The following is an 11,895-nucleotide window of genomic DNA, read 5'->3' on the forward strand; positions in this document are numbered from 1 at the left end:
TGAGCTGCCATTCCCTACCCTCAATCCTGAACTTGCCAGGGGGCTGGGCTGCCCTTCCCTCAGACGCTGTTCCCTATATAATTCAGACTTTTGGGTCTCTCCCTGCCTCCTCCTTTCCCCACCTTCTCCCCTCTCTCTTTTTCTCTCTTTCTCTTCCCTTTACTCTCTGTTTCCCTCCTCATGGTGATTTTCCTGCCTCAGTCCTTGTGAGCAGTGGACTTTCCTGAGAGCAGTTTTCCAATAAACCTACACACACACACACACACACACACACACACACACACACACACCACACAAACACACAAAGTTGGCTGGAATTGGTTCATTTTACCAGCAGAGAAATAAAAATTTAATACTCTATTCAGTTTAGCAGTATATCTCTGCTTTTTTCCAAAATGACACATGTAACAAGCTTTTGACAAGTCTCTGAATATACTAATTTATACTATTATGTTTTACAAAGAAAGAGACCTAGAGATTGCAAAGTCCATTTTTAAAAACCAGGAAATTACTGCCTGGTAAGGAAACTGTGTCCACCACCCTGTGAGTTAGAGTTAATGGAAGGTGTGTGATTCTCCTGTCTAGCATCCTTTCTTCAGCTTTCAACCTCTAATTCCAGAGATGCAATCAACCCCTCACCTCACTTCAAACTAACTCCTACTGCAGTTGGATTTACTTCTTAGTCAGAAAGTTATAATCACAGTGTTTCTTAGGTTGCCAACTTTTCTGTTCTTCTCTTCTCTTTTCTTTCTTTCTTTCTTTCTTTCTTTCTTTCTTTCTTTCTTTCTTTCTTTTTTTTAATTAAAGACTGCCTTGGTACAGGAGGCATGATGAAGGAGAAAATGTTTTCAACTGGAGATAAATTCTCCAGGGTCATTGCCTTCTCTATCTTTGCCGTCACAATAACTCTTTGCTGTGTGACATCTAACTAATGCTGGTGATGCAGTTGTCTTTCCTTTGTGCTTTTCTTCTTCCCTTCATGAGTTATTTTCTCCTCTTTACATAGAATCTCACAGTGATGAAAGGCCTGCAGCAAACATCCAGTTAGGGAGAGTGCCTTTACCAAAAACTAGCATTAAAAACTGAGTAGATTATTTGGATGAGAAACATAAAATAATTCCAGAAGCTTTTCCACTTAAATATGCAGAAAATTAAAGCAAGAATTCCTCTCCCTTTCAGTGTGATTTATACAATCAGTCAAATCTCTGATTTGTTTAGCTCCCTCAGCGATCTCCAGTGTTTGCTTCTTGCATGCCTTCCTTTCTTGTCTATGGAGAGTGTCTTTCAATGTACCTGTAGAACTAAAAAAGATGCTGCAAGAGAAAGACATTGAAATATATCATTGCCTTCATGTGAATCTTACATTTTCCCCTCTTATGAGTTTGTACTATCTTTCCTACAAGGAGTTGTAATCTTAGTTGGTTCGCTCTAGAGCCAAGACAAGATTCCACACATTTCTGAAATAGCTGCTATAATTTATTGTCATCGCAGAGCAGTTAGATTTAAACCCTCATGGACCCAATGCCACAAAACAGCTCTTCAGAGTTCAAAGGGGTAGGTCTACACTGCAAGTAAGTTATCGCTAATGGTGCCACTATAACCCTTGCTGTGCCCTGGCTGCTCCTGGTGTTTCAAAATTCATGTGATACCCAAAACCCTTCCAATACTTCTCACACATATTCTATTGAGTAAATCTCAGGTGTCATGGTAAAACGCCTTCAATGATTTGCTTCCTGCCACTAACACAGTTTATTTTCCAAACAACAACAACAACAAAAACGTGTTTCCCCAAGAATACAAACTCCTCCTGACGAACCCTCCAGTGCCAAATGTGGTTTCCATTTGCTCTTTTTGGATTTATATGACTGTGCCAAAGTTCAGGTGTGCCAGCTCTTTGTAATAAGCTATTTGGATGAAAGCTGGGTCGGCTCAAAGGATCCTGATGTATTTTATTGCCGCCTTTTAAGATTATTGTTCAGAAATACCAAGTCTAATTTTGAAATCAATTAGCCATTGGGTCTGATGAGGTGTTGGCCCAGCTCAGGTTCACACCCGCTGTCTAGATTACTGTTCACTTGAGTCAAGTCCCTAGCATCGCGCTGCTCCTCAGCATCTGGTGGACACATGTTTGATGTTCTCACAGAAAGAGTTGATGGTTAAAAGGCAAATCCTCCTGAAGAACACTTTGTGCATTGGCTGCTGATAGCTGGAACAACAAATATTTTTTTTCTCTCTCTTTTAAAGAATGATGATTGGTTCTAAAAAAAAGCAATAGAAGGAGGAACATTGTGACTTATATTTATTTTTAATGATGGGTGTCTAGGAAACTTAATTCGCCAAAATAAATGGTGTATTGAACAGCTGTTATGAGAAAAGAATCAAGTTATCTGTTGCCTACTACTACCAGAAAGGCATTCTCCTTCCATGGGTCCACTGCCTAGAGGGAGAAATAATGTCTTCCCCAGAATGCTGCTTCCAAGAACTATCTCTCGCTCACAGTCAATCAGCACTTGGGAAGGTGCAAATTCTGCCTGGCAGGGGCCATGCTTCTGGGAACAGTGCCAGAGGCCTCAGCCACCACCCATGCTGTTCAAAAGAAGTGGCAGATAGTAAAAATAGAAAGCTACACGACCCTTTTCTCGGGTTTCCCCCTCACTGGTACCCTAATGTTTTGGTAGAAAAGGGAGCTCTGACTCCCCCTTTCACACAATACCACTGACTCTTCCTGTGGGTCGATTGCATGGTCTGACGAGGAGCAGAACAGCAACAGAGTGCACACACATTGGTGAGGCATTCTCTGAGTTCTATCTTTATAGAAAAATAATTCTCTTATTCATGTCTCACCTCTTTAACAAAACTATCTGTAAAGACAAAATTACCTCAAGTTAGGAAAAGGCTTGTTCCAGGGAGAGTAAAGAGTCAACAAACTAATCAGACCAAATTTTATGTATAATGGATGCTACTTCCCACAGTTTCTCCCTTCAGAGGATTGGCCACTAAGACTAAAACCTAGAGGGGTTGGCAGTATGCTCATTAAATTTATTCCTTTTCTCCGACAGGAAATTAGTTTTCATTCATACACTCAATCAACAAATATTTATTGAGAGATATTGATTAGGGACCCCCCAAAGCAATGGAGGGTGAAGCTGGTCTGGGTTCTCTTAATTTCAGGAAGCATAGGTTCTAGAGAAAAGGGGACATTTAAAGAAGTTACCAATAATCAAATGTAAGCCTACAAACAAGGACGACCAGGGAATGATCTACTAGATGCATGTTTAAATTGTTGTATAGTTCTTAAACAATTTAACCATACAGTATTGCAACATACACTTGTAATCTCAACACTGGAGAGGTAAGGCATGAGGATCAACAGTTAGAGGTCAACCTTAGCCTCATAATAAAACTTGCCTGAAAACAACCATCACAATAAAACTCTCATAATATCTGAAAAATTTTAAATGTTCTAGGAATATGGATCCCTAAATATTCCCACTTATTCGACTACATTTAATCTTTAGTCCTTACATAATTTTCCTGTTTAATCTTTATCTTCAGTTTTCACCATTTATCCACTTAGGATAAAAATACTGAAGGTCTGAGTAAAGTATCGTGTGTTTCATAGGGTTGATCCCAAGGCATATGAGTGCAAGCTGAGATTTAATAGGTGGAGTTGAAGTATAAGGTTCATACTATTCCCAACATTACTTACTGTCTGTTGCAAGCCACGCTCTTCACAATGAGTGATTTGTAGCTCGTTGCTTTACCACCAAGGGTGCGGATTACAAGTGCCTCACAAGTCTGTAGCTGTGAGTTTGCCCCTAAGCAATACCAACCCTCTCCGAGTGAGACCAAGCTTAAATGACAGAGAAGCTTACAGGGCTCTGCCACCTTTTTGAACTAAGGTGACTGTGCAAAGACTTGTGTGGGATCAACGTTTCCTCCCTGCAGATGAGTAAAGCACACTCTTAGGAAACTCTGAGACTTTGTCTGCCTTGCCTAAAATGGAGAAAAAGCAGCTGAGAGGAAAGGTCCAGGAAGGGCAGAATTAGAAAAATCTCTGCTGCTCTTGTTGAAAACAGTTTCTCTGATGGGTTTGGTCATTTCCTGGAGAGCTTTTTCTCCAAATTTTCCAAAAGACATTGAAGAAAGATAATGATTTGGGGTGGGGGGAGGTTTCATTGGAGAAACATGGAATGTGACGTTTATTCCTGTCCCTTGACATCTCTACATCAAAGAAATATACTTGGAGGTTGATGTTGGAATCATAAAGCATGCCTTGCTTAATCTTTTTAAAAACAAAGGTGGCCAACTTGTACCAGAGCGCAAAGGTGGGATTAAAGTTGTAACTGCTGTCATAAGTTACAGCCATTACAAATTATTGCCATTGTAAGTTTCTGGCTGAGTATCAGGCTCTCACAATGGGTGATGACATGAGAAGTGTTTATCCTTTCCAACATGGACATAACCCATTTTTATTAGAGACTGAAAAGGATGAGAAATAAAACACAGAGGTGAAGTTCCATTTCTTTATTTTTCACTTTTTCACACCTCTAACTCCTTTGTGAGATCTGACCACGGTGATTCTTCCAAACTTCATGAATTTAGCTTCCATAATATGTACCTGAATAGGAAAATGTCAGAAACATTCAAGAATCCAGTATTTTGAACCTCTGAATTAAAGTGTAAGAAGATGCTTGGTATATTTTAAATAGACTAATGCTAATATTTTCCCTTAAAAATAACTGAAGACACACTGGAGCATCCATCAAGGGATGTATTTTATAGTTTTAAGCATATGGGTGAATCCTAGGTCAAAGACAAGTGTGCATTAGTAGTGTCCCATAATGCTACTTCCTTTTAATAGCATAGTCTTTCTCCCAAGTAAACGCAGCTGTTGAGTGTTTGAAGCACAGATGTCTTTCTGTTTCCCCTCATCATGTTTATGCAACACAATAAGTTATAAACAGCACTATTATCATCTACTTAATAATTTCATTTTTCATGTTAACTCGGCATTGGCTAACGAGGGTTCATCAAATAGTGAAAGCTACCACAACCACCATAGATAGGCAGGTAAATATTGATTCCTACCTGAAAATGGGATTGATCATGACACAGATTTGCAATAATTATGTATTAGTGTGGTAATGATTATTTATTTATTTAAGCTGTTACCAAGAATTTCATGTATGTTTTATCAGACCCACCCTTGCTCCCTCTCATCCAATTCCTCCCATATTTCTCTCCACAGCTACTGCTCCCCCACTTCATGTGCATTCTTTAAAAAAAGTTACTGAGGAATTTATATGTCTTACAAATAGAACTGAACTTTGATTTGTTGAGTGATTATATTTACGTTTTATAAGTGGTCTGTTCTGGCTTATATGTAATAGTGATGCGCTTGCCTTTTAATCTCATTTCAGGGGTGCCTTATAAATTGAAACAATGTCCACTGATCTCTCACATGTGTACTAATGCCTTCCTAGCTTCTAATTTTCTTTTAATGGCCTTTTTGGCTTTGGTTAAAATGTTCTACTTTTTGTTAGAAAAGCATTCTGCATTTGTCTTTTTACTTTTCCTCTGAATATATGCCCAAGTTCTTCTGCGTCTTCAAAACAGATAATAGTCATCCTTAGTTTCTTCTTGGTCTGTAATTATTTCTCCTTACTCTCACAAATATTAATATTGTTACACCACCTAATGGCTCGGGAATATTGAGTCCATTGTCCACAGGCTAGATGTGGCTAAAAATTAGTATGACTGTAGCACAACACAAAGTCTTAAACTCACTTAAAACATTATGAGAGGTTTTAAAAATATTTTTTTAAGATTTTGTTTATTTTTAATCATATATGTTGTACATGTGAGTGCAGTTCCTACAGAGGCCAGAAGAGGGTGCTAGATCACACAAAGCTAATGCCAGTTGTTACCTACCTGGTGTGGTTGGGTGCTGGGAGCCACACTGGGGTCCTTCATGCTACTCTCCTAATTGTTTACCAGTAACCACTGAGCAATCTCTCCAGTGCCCCGCCCCCACCTAGCCTCCTTTTTATTTTTTAATTTAACAAATTTTTAGTAACTTAATTGTGAGCTTATATTACATGAATTTTATAGATAACAGTGTCATGTCACAATGCCAAAAGATCAGATACACTTGGACCCAAAGAACATAAAACCATATTGTTCCTTGACCTAAATAAAATTGTAGCTTTGCTTTCTTACTCCATCAAATCTAAATATGTATTTAATATTTTAAAATGGATTTTAAGAGTCATCATTATTAAATATACTATTATTATTTTCTGTTTCTTGGAGCTATTTTATTTTATTTTACACCATACATTATTGAATAGGATAGTTTTATATAACAAATTTTTGTATCATAATAAAAGGTTTCTTTCAAAAGTTTTGTTTTTCAACTTATTTTGAACTTCCACCCTCTGTACTTACAAAACAGTTACTTAATAATTATTTTGTGTGGCTATGTCTGTGATACTTTACACACACGTATAAAAATTCAAAGAGAGTTGAAATTTTTACATTCAAGATTTTAACCCTACAACTTTTTGGTTTCTTTGTTTAGTACTCACAGATTATGAAGAGTTTAAAAGTGAAAAGATTTTGATTTTCTTATTGCCATGTACACTTTCTTCATTTTTTAAAAAAGCCATCACATTCCCTGGCTCCATCAGTCCGGAATCTGTGTAAACAGGACCTTCTCCACGTGAGATGAAGTTCTGACAAGAGTGTACAGTGCTTTGGTCCTCTCCCCCACCTACTGTTTTTACAACCAGTCCAAATTTTACCTCTGAACAAGAACAAAGGTCAATTGGTCCCCTGGCCTAACTTGACTGAATAGAAAAGATGCATGCGAGCAGGCATTTGGAGTTACAAGTGGACAAGGGGATCCATGTTCCTGGTTTGTTTATATCTGTAGATCTCTTCCAAGCTTCAGAAGTTGTACAAAGCAGGAAAAGAGCCTCGCTTCTGAACAACCTTATGTGTAAATGCAGTTTGTTTCCCTTGAAGCCTGCCTGTATGACTGATGGAAATTATAGTAAAAACCTCCACCTGGGCTGTCAGCTACGGGAACGCTTCTTATTTATTTTTATTTGTCACAGCAGGTTACGCTCACAAAATCCAGGTGCTTCATGGCTTTAAATCTGGGTGCAGGTCTAGGAATAGTCAGTTTAAGGTAGTTTATTTAGTATCCCTAACATAAAGGGACTTAGTGAAATGGATTTTATCCAGCTCCCTGAGTCAAGGTACAAAGTGAATGTACAATGACCAGCAATAATACAATAGAATAGAACCTCATGGCACATTCTGCCCTACTTCTCCCTCCTTGCTGAAGGAAGAGAGCTGAAGACAGAGAAATCACTTTTTATGCTGAGCCCCTAATTGTTCCCAGCAAAGCTACAACTGACCCTACAGCCTTCTTCCCTAGCATAGGAGCCTTGTTGCCAGAAAGTAAGGGTCTTTCCCCTCCCTCTTTGAACATGGAATTTTTATACATGTTAATCATTAATTATTTTATTTTTACTCCTATTTTACTCTCAGTCTCTATTCTAAGTGCATTAACTCAGAAATCACATTGTCTTCAGATCATTTGTGTTTTGTTTATCTCTGCTTTGTTTTCAAACTATTTTCCCCGGCTAACATGGTGATCCTTTGATTAACATGATCACTCACTCTCCACTATCTGAAATTACATCATTTATTTAATTAGCCTGCCATATTGGTTATGGGCTCTATTTTCTGTTTCCTTCCTAAAGCAAGCAAAAATAAAATTATCTTTTGTTTCTTTGCTCCCACCTCTAACAGATCTCAGTGTCTATCATGCAAATGCTTCTACTTGTGAGTACACAACTATTTTGGATACAATTAGTGTGCAAGTAATTAAAGTTGATTTCTGTATGTTATTCTAATTCTCACTACACCGGGCTTATGTTTCAATACACTGATATTTCATAAACTGTCAGCTTGTGAGATGTTCCAGTTATGAAGGACTTTACTTGACTCTTGTAGGATGTGTATAAGTACATGGATGTGTATAAGTACATGGATCAAGTTGACCCATCTGGACAGCACAAAACTCCCAGACAAGCCTGTTTGAACAGAACCACTGGCGTGATCTGTGGCAACAGTTTATTCTGTCCTGTTTTACATTTATGTTTGACATTTGCTTTCTACTTCCTGCACATCAATGCAAGAATGGAAGGATCTATTTTCACACTAACCCTTGGGCGAGGTCCTCGTTTAACAATCCGTTATAATATCCATGAAAAGCTGTGATAATTTAAGGAGAGATAGGATTATAATCTGAAGATGGTAATTTAATCATTATGCATTTATTTTTAAAGTTTCTGTTATTTTATAATATATAATGCCTAATAACTCATTATTTCAAATAAAGCACTTGATGCTGAGGAAAGGTTTGCTATAAAATTCCTCTATAAAGAAACACTAAGTTCTTCATAGTTTTCATCTCAAACACAGAAAAAAGTTTGTCAGGAAAAGTGAGTGATTACTCAACAAGCCTGTGAGAAAGAAGTAAAAACATTAAGACAGTAACAATCTCTCTCTCTCTCTCTCTCTCTCTCTTCCTTCTTCCTTCCTTCCTTCCTTTCCTTCTTCCTTCCTTTATTTCTCTTTCTTTCTTTCTTTCTTTCTTTCTTTCTTTCTTTCTTTCTCTCTTTCTTTCATTTTTTGCAATTCCTAAAAATTTATTGAAAACATAATTTTGTTGAAAAAAAATGAATTTTCCCCAAGTTCCCTAATGCATTTTAAGTAATATTATTAAATTCTTTCATACACACTTTTTACAAATATTATCGTTTCTTAGGTTATGTAGAAATAGGTTTCATTATCTCTTTTTTGAAACAAAATCTGTATTTGTTGATCTTTTAACCCCTCTTGCCTAGGCAGACCTCACTCCGTGTGTTCTCCCACCCTACCAGCTTCCTACTACATTCTTGTCACAGTTGACCTTTGACCAACTTTTGTGAAAATGTTAGAGCCAAGGTACTTACCTTATAAACTATAGTAGGGAAAAATAAAAGATAAGAATCTCTTGCTTTCCAATATATAGTCATAAGTCTTAAGAACTTTCATGTTTATATTTTGACTTGAAAACTAAATCATAAGTAAAAGGCTTACAGATATTTTTTGCAATGTAGCCTTTACTAAGGCTGGCCTAGGTAACCAGTCAGGAATGACATGAACCTTCTGATTCCCTTGTCTCATAAGTTACTACTACATACACATGGAATCGTGGCCACAAAAGCCAGTTCATAGTGTGACTTGGGTTATTTATTTATTTATCATTTATTGTAAATTTTATTTATTTACATCCTATAATTTTTATTTACACTGCCCCCTCCCAGTCCATCCTCAAAGACTTCCTCTCCCCATCTCCTCTCCCTTTTGCCTCTGCAAGGGTAGGGCTCCTCCTGGGTATCTCTCCCACCATGCGCATCAAATCTCTGCAGGATTAGATATAGCCTCTTCGACTGAGGAAGAACAAGGCAACCCTCTGATACATATGTATCTGGGGCCTCGGTCCAGTCCAGGTACGCTCTTTGGTTAGTTGTTCAAACGGGTATAGGTTAGTTGACACTGTTGGTCTTCTTGTGGAGTTCTAATCCTCTTCACATCATTCAATTCTTCTTGAAGCTCTTCCATCATGGTTCCAGACCTCCATCAAATGTTTGGCTGTGGGTATCAGCATCTGTTTCAGTCAGCTGCTGGGTAGAGCCTCTCAGAGAGCAGTTATGGTTGGCTTTTGTCCATAAGCATAACAGAGTATTACTAATAGTTTTGGGATTGGTACTTGCTCATGGGATGGATCTCAAGTTGGACCAGTTATTGCTTGGACTTTCACTCAGTCTCTGCTCTATCTTTGTCCCTGAATTTCTTTTAGACAGGTCAGAGTCAGAGAGAGGGAGGGACCAAGGTAGAAGAGCAGAGAGGGAGGGGGAAAAGGGGAGGGTTAAGTGTGTGAAGACAGGAGAGAGGTCCAGAGAACCAGGAGAATGAATGGAAATCTGCAGCTTCAGTGGAGGGGTAGGGAATCTGTAGGCAGTCTCTGAGATGGAGGATGGAGGATGATCCAAGGTGTCAATGCAGATGACCTTCGCTAGCATCCATAACAGCAGGGACATGGAACCCAAAGAGACCACCTCCTGTAGCCAGGGGAGGGATAAGAGCAACAACACTAACCCCATTAAAAAGTGGGGCTCAGAACTAAACAAAGAATTCTCACCTGAGGAATACCGAATGGCTGAGAAGCACCTGAAAAAATGTTCAGCATCCTTAATCATCAGGGAAATGCAAATCAAAAAAAAAAAAAAAAAAAAAAAAAACCCTGAGATTCCATCTCACACCAGTCAGAATGGCTAAGATAAAAAATTCAGGTGACAGCAGATTCTGGTGAGGATGTGGAGAAAGAGGGACACTCCTCCATTGTTGGTGGGATTGAAAGCTTGTACAACCACTCTGGAAATCAGTCTGGCGGTTTCTCAGAAAATTGGACATGGTACTATCGAAGGATCCCGAAATACCTCTCCTGGGCATATATCCAAAAGATGTTCCAACCAGTAAGAAGGACACATGCTCCACTATGTTCATAACAGCCTTATTTATAATAGCCAGAAGCTGGAAAGAATCCAGATGCCCCTCAACAGAGGAATGGATAAAAAATGTGGTACATTTACACAATGGAGTACCACTCAGCTATTAAAAAGAATGAATTTATGAAATTCCTAGGCAAATGGTTGGACCTGGAGGGCATCATCCTGAGAGATGTAACCCAATCACAAAAGAACTCAAATGATATGTTTTCACTGATAAGTGGATATTAGCCCAGAAACTTAGAATACCCAAGATATAAGATACAATTTGCGAAACACATGAAACTCAAGAAGAACGAAGACCAAAGTGTGGACACTTTGCCCCTTCTTAGAATTGGGAACAAAACACCCATGGAAGGAGTTACAGAGACAAAGTTTGGAGCTGAGACAAAAGGATGGGCCATCTAAACACTGCCATATCTGGGTATCCATCCCATAATCAGCCTCTAAATGCTGACACCATTGCATACACTAGCAAGATTTTGCTGAAAGGACCCAGATATAGCTGTCTCTTGTGAGACTATGCCAGGGCCTAGCAAACACAGAAGTGGATGCTCACAGTCAGCTATTGGATGGATCACAGGGCCCCCAATGGAGAATCGAGAGAAAGTACCCAAGGAGCTAAAGGGATCTGCAACCCTATAGGTGGAACAACATTATGAACTAACCAGTACCCCGGAGCTCGTGTCTCTAGCTGCATATGTATCAAAAGATGGCCTAGTGGGCCATCACTGAAAAGAGAGGCCCATTGGTCGTGCAAACTTTATATGCCTCAGTATAGGGGAACGCCAGGGCCAAAAAGTGGGAGTGGGTGGGTAGGGGAGTGGGGGGAAGGGCATAGGGGACTTTTTGGATAGCATTGGAAATGTACATGAGGAAAATACCTAATAAAAATATTAAAAATTTAAAAAAAATAACAACAACACATCCACAAAACTTTCGAGACAATAACAATTTCATCAAACTAGTTACCAGCACAAGAAATTCTGTAATTGACTGATTATTTCTTTGAAAATTTGAAAATTATACTTTACTTTTCGCTTACCATACTCACTAGATCATAAGACAGTAACATAAATACATGAGGCCATTTGAAATGAATGGGTAAATATTCCTTGTGTGCTAGAAAATATTTTATCTTATCATTTATAGCTCCGTTTCTTACTGTTGTTTTAAAAATTTTAAGCCATAAAATGACAAATAGAATTATGGCTATCTCTTCTCTTTGCCACTGGTATTGATTACCCGTATGGTCGTGAATATA

At 38.5% G+C, this 11,895-nt stretch overlaps 1 annotated feature.

Moving 5' to 3' along the window:
- Nucleotides 512-3,027: an enhancer, noted in NCBI's record as "VISTA enhancer mm1687". NCBI's record gives its function as "enhancer in: limb[6/9]" and the evidence as "EXISTENCE:transgenic organism evidence [ECO:0001131][PMID:17130149]".

This window comes from Mus musculus, chromosome 8 (assembly GCF_000001635.26).
Source record: "Mus musculus strain C57BL/6J chromosome 8, GRCm38.p6 C57BL/6J".
Taxonomy (NCBI): domain Eukaryota; kingdom Metazoa; phylum Chordata; class Mammalia; order Rodentia; family Muridae; genus Mus; species Mus musculus.